Genomic DNA, 12,860 nt, shown 5'->3' with positions numbered 1-12,860 from the left:
TGCTTGAGTTGACTTGAACAAAAATTCGAGTCGATTTCTGCTCGAGTCAACTCGAATATAAATTCGAGCCGACTTGACTGTTGGGCCACAAGCGCTTAAATGGATCCGTGATCTTTTGTTGTGCCCTAACTTGATTTCAAACTTCCACGTGAGGGTCCCTCCTCTTCTAAAACCCCCTCAAATAGTGTCCTCTATAATCTTTGCCCTCCATCTCCTTGTCTTCCCTTGATTCGTGATGGATTTGAATAGGATGGTCTAGGAAAGGTATTGTGCGTGGAAAGTTCCTTTGAGTTGGTAGGTTGCACAATGGGAACAAAGAAAGAAAGCTAGATTGGAACGATCGATGTCTCAAGTTGCTGAATCATCCCAACCCATTGTGTAATCCGAGGAAGATGAGCCAAATAAGGTTGAGGATCAAGATATTGAGACTCCTCTTCCTCCACAGCCCTCTCCATCCGAGAGAATAGCCACTAGGGCCATTGCAATGGATAGAAAAATAGATTTTTCTTTCTTTGAAAAATATAATTTCTTAATAGGACCTTGGATTCAGAGGATGTGATGAAAAAACTTCTATTATCTAGATATCCTAATGTATCCAAGATTGGTTAGGGAATTCTATTAAAATTTAAGAAGAGGGGCTGATGAAATAGCAACAATAGTAAAGAGGGTACACTTCGAGATTTCTGATGTAATCCTACCTCGAGTATTTGATCTACCTAGAGATGGGGTTATTCCCAAGAGACTGCTCGATAAGAATAGTGGACTGAGGTTGGTTGTGGGTAGAGAAGATGTAGTAGGTGATATATTGGCCAAAACTCTTTCAATGGAGATGAGAGTGTTACATCACATCATAGGTAGGATATTTATTTTCAAACTAGGGAGGCACGACTTTGTCTCGAAGAGAGAGTGGATGCTGATGTATCACATTGTTCAGGGCATGCCTCTAAATTTGTCTGAAATCATGATGAATCAAATTAGAGAGACAGCAGCTAAGAACAAGATCTGTTTATCCTATAGAATGACCTTGACTAGAGTATTTGAGTCAGCAGGAGTATCTCTAAAACATAAGGCATTCAAAAAGCTGTCACATTTTGATATATATGACGATAGAGCCCTGCATCAGATGCAGTATAGAGTAGAAGGTGGGAGATGGACAAAGAAGATGTCAGGTTAGGAGAGAAGAGAGGCCAAGGGTGGAGGAGTGAGGAGAGCCCTTTACTCTCATTGCCCCTAGAGCTCCATCTATCTTTCTCTCACCATCTAGGGCTGCCCCTGATCCTACATCACCAGCTACACCACAGTTTTCACCCCCTACAGCCTTTGCTCAGCCAGTAGCTACTGATTCAGCATCCCTAGAGAGGCTGACTGATCTGATCTCAGCTAGAATCGATGTAGAAATAAAGATATTATCTGAGAGGGTAGAGACTGTTCAGACTAAGATGAGGGCTATATCAGAGAGACTCACTATATTAGAGCAGAGAAAGCTGAGACTAGATGCACTAATGGATCTATCTGAGATAGCCAGTGAGATTGATAAACTGAGGGGGAGAGTTGAGTTTGAAGGCATTGAGATGCTTACAGCTATTAGCAGACTCGGACAGTCTCAACAATAGGGGATTATGTCAGTTCTCACAGCCATGGAGAGTTTGATCGGGATGATTCTGAGAGCTATTCCAGGAGCAGTACCAGCAGCAGTCATGGCTAATGCAGCTGTTAGAGCTTCTATGGCCTATCCTGCTTCTACTCGACCACAGCCTCCTACTCAGCCCTAATCTCCTGCTCAATCCAGTTAGCCATCCACCAGTCAGATCAGACCACCATTCTGAGTCTACACTAGAGCTAGTGTCGGATTCCCTTTATCTTAGATGATTGATCCATCCAACAGGACCATGAGTCAGAGAGTAGGACCCTCCACTTCCACAGCCTCTTCATCTGAGACTCTAGACACCCCATCTAATGAGGAGTAGTGCCCTAGGAGATTTTTGCCTAGTTACTTGATGTATTAGCTTTTTATGTCTTTTTGTATGGACTTATCTATGTAGCTATGTCATTGTATATTGGTGTACTATGATCTCTGTTGGTCTAGTACATTCATTTTGTTAATACAATGAAAAACTACTACTTTTCATGATTTAGTGTGCTAATCTTTTGTGTATTGTTATTTTGAATGATGACAAAAAGTAGGAGTATAAATGCGAGTAAATGAGCTTTTATATGTGAGCTTTAATATGTGCTTTGTATATGTGCTTTGTGTAAAATTAATGTGTCTTTAATGGAGCATTTCATTTTTCAATATGAATAAGGAGCATATATCGCAAAATCGATGAGCTTGAAGGATGAATAAACCTTATGAGCACATGTGGTTGATTAATATTCATATATTTGATTGTGCTTGAGTAAATAAAATTTGATTCAAATGAAACTTGGATGAATACATATGTTCTCAAATGCTTATCAAGATTACAATGATCCTTTGAACTTCAACCTTGAATTTTATAAAACAAACTTTACATTTGTGATTGAAGAAAAGGAAGAAATATACTAAAAATATGAGCATGATCAACTAAGGGGGAGCAAAATCTAAAATTCTGAAAAGTCTACACTCTTATTAAATTGAGCACATCTCTCTTGAAATTAATATTGATGCATTTAATTTCTATGCCAATTGCTCATATATTTAAAATTTTGCCATCATCAAAAAAGAGGAGATTGTTAACCCCAAGAATTGATTTTGATGAATAATAAAATATTTGAGTATATATTTGGACTAATAATTTTTTTCAGATTATATTTTAGAAAAATTGTAGAGTATCAAGAGAGTAATTTTCAAAAGTATAATAAAAAATAAATGAAAAAAATTTGGAAGCTTTTGGGTGTGACATACATCTAAAATAAAGTTGGAGAAGGATATCTAACGATTGGAATCGAAGAATATTTCAAATGAAAAAGTTTACAAAAAGTTCAGTGGAGGGCACCTCGAGTCGACTCAAGCGGACAAATAGAAGAAAAAAAATCTGACATGCAAATATTTCAGCCAGCACATCCTTGAGTTGACTCAAGTATGATCCAAGTCGACTCAAATGAAAAATGATAGAAATGTCATTTTTTGGATGGCAGCTTGAGTTGACTCGAGCAATTTGAGTCGGAGTTACAGGAAAAAGATAGAGAAGCATATTTTTAGAAAGACAAGCTCAAAGATCATTCGAGTCAAATTAAGGCACAGATGAGTTGACTCGAGGCCCAGTCGAGTTGACTCGAAGGTTAGTCGAGTCGACTTAAATTTTAACGACTAGTTCTATAAAAATTTTAGAACTGCACAATCTTCACTCTAATGGCTACATATGGATTTTCAATGGTCAAAAATATCTATCCAACCTACCAAATAGTGAAAAACACCTACAAAATTGATTGAAGACAAGACCTTTCACAAAAATTGAATTGAGAAGCAAAAATCAAGTGAAAAAATTTAAAAGATATTGAAAAAAGAGCATTCAATTCTCAACCACTTGAATCATCAAATCAAGAGATTTTCTTCAGCAAGAAGATAGCTCATCCTTTCAAAAGCTTCTACAAAAGAAGAGTCTCAAGCTTCAATAATATTTATTTACTCATTAAGGAGCTTTTTATTTTCAATTGTCACTCTTTCTTTTCTTTCATTTTAACTAACTTCAATTGGATATTGAAGCTAGAGGATAGGCCAATCCAAGTCTGAAAATTGGATTGTAAGCTAAGGATTGGCTGTGTGTAGGTTGTGGTTGGTAATCCGATGTAAAATCAATTAAATTTTGAATAGTCAGTCCGAAAAAACTATCTGACTATAATCTTGGATAGATTATAGTGAAAATTTTAAGTAGATCTTGGAGAGTGGACGTACGTGCTGGGGGTACCGAACTACTATAAATTATGATGTTTGTGCTTGTTATTTTTTTTTTAGCTTTTTATTGCATTTATATTTCTGGTTGCATGTATTAAATTCTGCACTCACCAATACTATACTAGTTTGCAAAAACAACACATTATTAGTTTAAATTTTTTAAAAAATTCAATTCACCTCCTCCTTCTTGGGTTGTCTTGCTGGACAACAATACCCTTTGTGAATAGTGCTACATCTTAAGAAATAATATTTGGTGGATCAAACTTTTAATTTATTGGACTTATATGGTTGAAACCAAGAAAAATATAGCAATTGAAAGCTCGTAAATCAGAGTAAGTGGGATATTTTTGAAAAAACTTCTCATATGGTGAAATTTTAAAATGAGAAACAATAGACATTCGATTTATTAAATATACTATAGTAGAAAAGTTTCTAATTAGAATTTTGAAGGAAGAGATGCATGAGTAAGAAATATAAGTCCAGTTTCAACTATGTGATGGTGTTTTCTATCGACAATACCATTTTGCTCTAGAGTGTGAGGGAAAAAAAAATTGGTGCATTATGTCATATAAAGATAGACAATACTTAAGAGTATTACTCTTGAATTTCACCACCCCCATCGAAATGAAAGATTTTAATTTTAGAATTAAATAAATTTTTGACTTGTGCTTCAAAAGAGACAAAAATATCAAAAAAATCAGATTTATAATGCATAGAAAACAACCATGAGTAATGTGAAAAATCATCAATAAATAATACAGAATAAGAGAAATTTGAGCATGAAAGAGTAGGAAAGGCCCCCAAATATCACAATGTATTATTTCAAGAGGACATTGAGAAGTTGAAATAGATAAATAGAATGATGATTTTTTATTTTTTTCTAATTGACAAGATGAACATAGAGTTTGTCTTGATTTGTTTGAAAGTAAAAGAGGATTAAATAGAAGATTAGATATCAAGAGATGGATAGCCGAGACAATGATGCTAAAGATCAATAGAGATACGACAGCTAACATGGGCTACAGGTGAGTGAACTTTTGTATCTTTTGCAAGAAAATGAAAGAGATAAAGTCTATTCTCAATCATTCCATGGTATAATGTTGTTTTTGATTACTTGTCCTTGACAATAATTAATTCATCAAATAAGAAATAGTAGTTATTATCATAAGGAAAATAATTTACAGATAAATATTTATGGAGGCTTGAGGATAATAAAAAACATTAGATAAATAAAATTTTTTTATTTTTTTGATTAGTGATGGAAGATGAACCAACATGAGATATAGATAAACCTTGTCTGTTGCCAACTTGGGCACTATCAAACCCACCATATTTGAATGAAATAGATAACTTGTTGAGATTAGTGTTGATATGGTGAGTGGCACTAGTGTTAAAACATCAAGTATTGTCATCAATGAGTGAGGGAGCAACAGCCATAGCTACAAATTTTTTTTGAAGATAGCGACCTTGATATGCATAATTCATACAATGATAGCAATGGATGGAAATGTGTCCAATCTTGTTGCAGATTTGATAGGTTGGTCGAGTAGACTATGAAGAGCGGTCATGTGAGGAAAAGAAATGAGCTTGCTCATTAGGAGATGGTAGGATACTATTATTTAAGAGTTGATTGGATCGTTGGCCATTATTATGATGCCGATTACTCCTATAGTTAGTAGAACTATAGCCTAGATTCAATACTTTAGTAAAACTTGAGATAATAAATGCGATTGTAGATTGCATGGAGGCCTCTTTTGTGAGACTAATTTCCTCACAGATTAATAAAGTATGGAGTTCTTCAAGAGAAAGAGGATGGGTGTGAGCATGAATCCGAATTGAAGAAGAGAATGAGCGATAAGATGGAGAAAGTCTATCTAGAATGCAGATAAGCAAATCATCATCATTTACTGACGATTCACACGTAGCTAACTTGTCGGCAAGAACTTTAAATTATTGGAGATAATCTTGCATAGAGAATGATCCCTTCTTAATATGATGAAGCTATTATTTCATAGTCATGATATGAGGAGCAAGGGATGCAAAGTAATGAGAAAGAGCATCCCAAGCTTGCTTGACCGAGGTGACTCCAACTATATAAGGAAGAGCCAATTCTGATAATATAGTATTGATCTAAGAAAGGAGCATTTGATCACGTTCATACCATGAAGCAAATGTTGAATGCATTGGGGAAGGTGGTGAAAGTGAGCCATCAATGAAGGGTATAAGCTTATGTCCTCATAAAATTGATTCTAAAAGAGACTTTCAAAAGAGATAGTTATTGCCATCAAGCTTGATTGATATTAGATTTGAGATATTGGAGATGACAAAGGAGGTAGCAGGAGAGGATTTAAGTTCGGATGAAGAATGTGATATTACTGATATTATTGGGTTTGATATGAGAAAAAGAGCTAGGTTTGGACAAGCAATACAATGATGTCAAATTATTGCTCTGATACCATGAAAGAAACACATACCACTTGTTTCCTTGTGATTTCTTTGAGCATGTATTGAATATATAGCGTACGAATGTCTCTCTCTATATATTTCAGCAATAATTTCAGAAATAATTTAAATTCAAAATTTGAATTTAATTTGAATAATAAGTAAAAGATCATAACAATAATTTGAATTCAAAATTCAAAAATTAGATTTTGAATTGAGATAATTTGTGGCCAGTAGCTTCAAGTTTTAGGATAGGTTTGCATGGTGGAAGAATATGCTGCGCTTGCAATATCAAGGATTTCCACTTAGATAACTAACCGCAAGGTGCTCAAGAGAATAATAGAAGGGTAAATTGGTCATGGACAATTTGGAGAATCACTTAAAATGATGCTTCGATGAAATTGTTACCTAATCGAGTTAAATAGTGCAGTGCTGGACATCAGCTTTATGTGCTGCATCATGTTCACAATAATTGTTTCGTAGCTATAGCTTCTACTAAGGAACTCTTGTCCCAGTAGCGAAATGAATTGCATTTGCAAAAGAGAGCCATTTGTAGTCGATGTTGCATTTGATAATTTCCAGTTGGGGTTAACCTGAACTTGATATGGTCCCAACCGAGAATTGGTCAGTTAGGCTTCATGTGGATCGGACTTGGTCAGACTTGGGCTGAAAAATGCGAGCCTCATTTTGAGTCTTCCTAGGTTTAGGCTAGAGACTAGATCCAAAAATACCTCTAAACCTGAACCCATTATTTTGAGAAAAAAATCTAAATCAATCCAACCTTGTTCAAATGGTAGGTCTAGTTGGGCCAATTAGGCATTGACTGTTTAGTTGGTCAGGTTGGAACTAATTGGTCCTTGACCTATGCCAAATTGCATTCCTCCATGTTTTGTTAGCTTTATTTTGATGTGATAAGACAGCAAATTATGTCCTGAGAATAACTGCCACCTTTTAGTTTAATTATGAAATAAGGTTTCCTAAATTTGCTTGGACCGGAAAAAAAAAAAAAAAAACAAAAAGTGAAACTACTAATTTTATTTTCATATTCACATGTTTAAGTTAAATAATCTCGATCAATATAAGTGCATGTATATTCTAGGTAAAGTAATGTCGTTAATGCACAAGAACATTTATCTGTATATGATCAACCATCTTTGGACGGCTTAAAAATCATTTGCTTCTGTCAAAGAAATATGGGATTAAATAGTGAAAAAAAAAAGCCCAAATATATTGGCTACAAGTTTCATTTTGCACAAGCATCTTCAATACCATTCTTAAAAGATTTTGAGGATTTTATATGAAAGAAAGCTTGGGAACAATACATATGATATATATTATTACAGATCAAAGGCTCATCAACTAAACCTTCGATGAAGTTGATGCAATTTTCTCTCCAGGATTGCACTCGACATTGGCTAAAGCTTTTTACGGATCGTGAGAATTCAGGCTTATCTGGACAAGATTTAGTTGGAAGAATAAGGGAAGGGCATAGAAGATTTGGTTGGAATGTCATATCAGCTCCTTCGTTTGTCACATAGAAGAGCCAATATATGTGTGCATGCACACGTGTGTGTGCATGTGTCTTTGCGTGCAAGTGTGCGAACATACAAGTGTAAACTTGACATAAATTTTCGAATACCAGCCAAGTCCAACTGAATTGTAAATTGACCATATAATTAAATATAACTATCTAATACATTTACTTCGTGGACTCACTAGAGAACCTATATCCCAACCTAATACGCTTTGTTATTTAAGCTTTGAAGTTTTGGGATGCCACTGCTCTCTCTCTCTCTCTACTCAGACACAACACATACAGAAAGAGAGAGAGATAGAGGAAAGGGATGCACGTGTTTTTATGTGTGTGTGAGAGATAGAGAGAGAGAGAGAGAGAGAGGGAGGGAGAGAGAGAGGAGCATTCATGTGTCCAGAAAAAATGAGGTAAAACAAAGTCTATTGTAACATAATTTTAACCATCACCCATAGATCAATTTTTTGGATTAAAGTTTGAAATGTTAAATAGCAAATATGTAAAATGGAATAGTTAGTTTTCACTTTTATTTTGTTGTTCACAACACAAAATAGGTCATACACATAACACATACATATTGAGGAACAATGTTAAAAAGTTCAAAATGTTAGAGTAGGCTCCAGTACCATCTATGCAGGATTGCAACGTCTTAAGTTTAATTTTTACTAGCAAAACATAAAATGAAACAACTCTTTGTATATGATCCACACTTGATTAACCAAAATGGGTGGATTGTTTATCCAAATTCTTAATTTTGTTCATAACAAACTGGTCCAATTTGCTTCTATCAAACATGGATCAGAAGGCATCTTAGAGAAAAAATTATTATAATGATAGCTTTTAGGATAATTTGATTCAATTGTACTGCAAACCTAATGAGAATTTTCTTCCAAGCAGTAGCTTCATATTTGGTAGTTTTAGGCATGGAATGTTTCGACAACGATGGACCACACTGTTGGTCAGAGTTAAATATCCCTTCAAGTTCGATACCACTTGAAATAAAAATCTTAATTATCTCAAGTGGTATTGGAAGGCATTCCAAACTCTTGGAGAGATGGGGCTTTATCTTTCACAAGAAAAGTAAATAAAGAATAAATTTACTTGGCAAAGATGTTGAAATCTAGAGTTTTCACCTATAGAATGACGTGAATCCTTCCTTTGTGATGGCTTGGGCAAGAGGTGGAAGAGATGATAAGATGGAAGAGAAGGAGATGGACAGGGGTTGATAGAGGGGATGGAAATACATAGTGGGGGGTGTTCACGGTAGATCTGGTGGTTCTTGGCCTCCTGAGATTTTTCTTGCTTGGATTGGAGTTCTGAGTGACAAAGAAAGTGCTTGCCCTGTCCTTCTTACCAGGGTTAATGCGGTGCCTTTGGGAAAGTGTCATAAGATAGTGCGCTAGTTTGCGGCTGGCAATGTGCATCCAAATCGAAGTAATGACCCCCTAGCTCTTCCTAGCAGCAGCTACTTCTCATCTGATAATACTCTTAATGGTCCTTCTTCAAACTTTCACCAACCTCCTGCGTCAGCCCCCCAATTTGTAAATGGCCTGATCTTTTTACAAGATTCAACTGTTGGCCAGTCAAGAGGTAACACTACTAGCCTCAAACCCCTACATCTGTCTCCCTTCGGGTGCTGTGATTACCACTCCCATCCTTTTTTAAACCTAGATCATGCTTCCATCTTGGAGAGAGAGGCTACCTCAGAGTACAGAAATGGGCTTGCTTGTTTTCTTTATTAGGGTGTTGGTCATTTTTCAAGAGGAAAAATTTTTTGTGCACCACGCATGATGATTGGCTCATGCATGGGATTAAATAGTGGTGAGAAATTTTTTTTTTTTTTATCCAACCCTAAGCGTGAGCCAATCAGCACGTGCGGTGCGTGCGTTCGCACACCACGTGCAGTTCACAAAGAATTTTTCTCCTCAAGAGTTTGTAGCTTGGGTCATAGTGTGAATGGAAAGGGATGTTTTTCATTTTGAGGAGGCCCAATAATCTCCACGCATTCATTTCGGTGAAGGATCAACACCATAGGAGGCATATGAGTTTTCCACTACTGGTATCGTTCATGTTAAGGCATTGGGTGCTGGTGTGAGACCTTGCATTGGCCAAGTGAAAAGAGTTCTTCAATGTTTTGCTGCCAACCACAAGTGGGATCCACTGCCATTTGGGTACAACCTCTTTCTGGCTGCTTTCCCCTCAAGAAGCCATCTTCTTCGAGCCTCCCCACGAGAGCGGTGCAATTAAACTACATACTTAACGTCAGGCTGTGGTCCTTTTGTTTTGGTGCAACTTAGCAAGTCTATCAAGTGAGAGCTCTATTGGAACTCTACAGAATTCCTTTGCATGCTTATGATGCCGAATCTCTGCATAAGATTGTCTCTCCCATCGAGCTCCTTGATAGGATATTGTCGGCCTCTCTTTTTGGAAGGGACCTTTCTCTTACTGAGGTTTTATGTTTTTTATGAGAGCTTGCAGTCCATCCCTCTTTCAATGAGCATCGCGCTAGGTGATGCCTCTTACAAGTTTCATATTTCAATCCAAGATGCTGCACTAGGAGGACCTCCACCATCTAACATCTCACTGCATTTTGATTGTGAGTTTGACTGGATGAAATATGGTGTCCATTTTGATCCGGAGACCGGCAAATCCTATGACTCTGCATTGGGGTTTTTTGAATCTGTTCTCCCCAGAGGTCGAGCTATGGTTTATTTGGGGTCGCCTAGCCGGTGTATTAGAAGTGTCATTCCAGACTTGGTAACCTTCTCACCATCTCTGGCATGTCTTAGAGATTCGAGCAAAGGGAAAGCCCCTTTGGTGGTTGGGGATTCTTTGCTTGATTCAGTTAATGATCTAGGGGAATATTCTAACAGATATATGAGTTGGCAATCTCCATTTCGAGATAACGTGAAGGGCGTGGGAATACAAGCCGATGCTTCCATGGATCTCCTGCTTGACCACCTTTTGCCTTCTACTGCTATTGAGCCCCACTTATTGGCTTCTATGGAAGACTCGGGAGTTGGCAGTGATGATCCAGTTCTGATGGCGAAGGAAAGCAAAGGCGGTTGCGGTGGTGAACCCAAATGTTGGGACCAACCAAAAGGGGCTTATTTTTGGTTCAACCATACTATCTTGTTCAAATATTTTTCACACCGAGGATTGTACAAGTGTGGGGCCTGAGAACGTCAAGGATCAAGTTTGTGATCCAGTGATTTCTATGGATAGGTTGGTGGTTCCTGCAATTGAAAAGATAGCACTGACCTCTTCCACTCCTAGAAAAGACCAATCTATGCTATCGATCCCTTAATGGTTTTGAGGAGATAAGGCCTGCAACTGAGTCTCCATTGGCTGGTCTTATCTTGGTAGGGGTCATCAACAGTTTGCCGATTTCTTTGGTCAGCCTTCGTTACTCCCAAGCTACTGAACATCAGCCATTGGATGGGGCCCATCCTCTGGCTTGGGGTGCCTATCATTTTAATCCGAATGTGGTGAGGCAAGGTCAAATGCTGGTTGAGACGGGGCCTATTGGGATTCTTAACGAAACAGGGGATATTACTTCCCTGGACTTGGCTGTTGGAGCTAGCCTATATGATACTTTTGAAGTTGATGTGGTGGATGAGGATGGTGCTGACTGTACCAAAAGGGCCACTATTGTTGAGGGAGCTGATGTGGTTTGGAAGAGGTCTAACACCGTTGATATAGTTAAAGCAGCCGCCGCTAAGGTTATTTCGCCGAGAAGAAAGAAGAGAGTAGATGTTAACAAAAAAAAAAAATTCAGCAAGCAACCTTAACCCCCCTTCAATCGGTTGTCCATCAGGTTATTGTTGACTGGGGAAAGGCTTGTGGGTTCTTATGTCCTGAGGACAAGATGATGGAAGTTGTGGAGTCCATACTAGCCCTTGAACAGGTCAAGTCTATGGGACTTATAGCATGAGATGTTGGGTTGTACTGTGTGTGGGATTTCTAAAACCTTAGGCATGCGGGTTCTTGTGGTGTAGCTTGGCTCTTGGATGGCTTATATCACTTGGGTCTCTATTTTGTTGCTTTTGTCATGTAGTTGTTGCTCAGTTACAGTGTTGGCATTTGGCCTTTGTCGTGTTTGGTTGTTCTGATTTTTATTTTTGAACTCACCCTTTGGCTTGGTTGTACGCATCAGCTGTAATGGTAGTTGGATTCCTTGTCGAGCCGCATTACTCGTTTCACTGATAGGGCCTCATGGGTTGTTTGGTTTGTTTGTGGGGTCCTCACTAGTAGAGGAGTGGTTTTTATGGGAGCGATCATCCTGTGCTGGATGATTATCTTATCATAAAATATTAGAAGCTTTGAGGTCCCGAAATAAAAGGAGACCTATTAAGGATTACCTAAATTTATGCAATTGTGACGTTATATTATTATAGGAGACTGTTAAAATTTGATGCCTCGAGATTCGGTCCATATTGAGCCCACAACGAGATTCGCGATAAAAAATAGTCCAATAAGATCAAGATCATCTGAAACGGAACTCGGACGGAGGAGATATGCGTGAGAAAAGTCAGCACAGAACCTGGAGTGGCGGAGGACCGCCGGCGGTTGGCGGTGGGCTGGCGGAGCGGTGGTGGCGTGGCTGCGTGCGGCCCAAGCCCGACAGCGCTCAGTCTGGGCTTGGCAGCACATGGCCCAGTGGCAGAGCCCGGCCCGGGCATGCAGGGTGCGGCCCAGGCTCGGGCGCGCGGTGCGGGAGCGGCCCAGAACCAGCGCTCCACTGGGAGCCAACAGTCCGGTCCATCGTGGATCGAACGGTGCACAGAGAGGTCCGTGGACCGCATGGGCATTTTTCATGTGTTTCTCACGATCCACGGCACTGTTTCATGGATCGGTGCGCGATCTGACGGCATGAGTTGATTGCGGTGATGATCCGACGGTCTGTGGGCTTATTTGGGCTTGATTAGGAGTTTTTAACCTAATTTAATTAGATTTAAGGCCTTTAAAAGGCCCTGATGCTCAATAGAGAATTGTGTGGGACGTGGTGGCGCG

This window comes from Elaeis guineensis, chromosome 1, assembly GCF_000442705.2.
Source record: "Elaeis guineensis isolate ETL-2024a chromosome 1, EG11, whole genome shotgun sequence".
In the NCBI taxonomy this organism is placed as follows: Eukaryota; Viridiplantae; Streptophyta; class Magnoliopsida; order Arecales; family Arecaceae; genus Elaeis; species Elaeis guineensis.
This window is presented reverse-complemented; position numbering follows the sequence as displayed.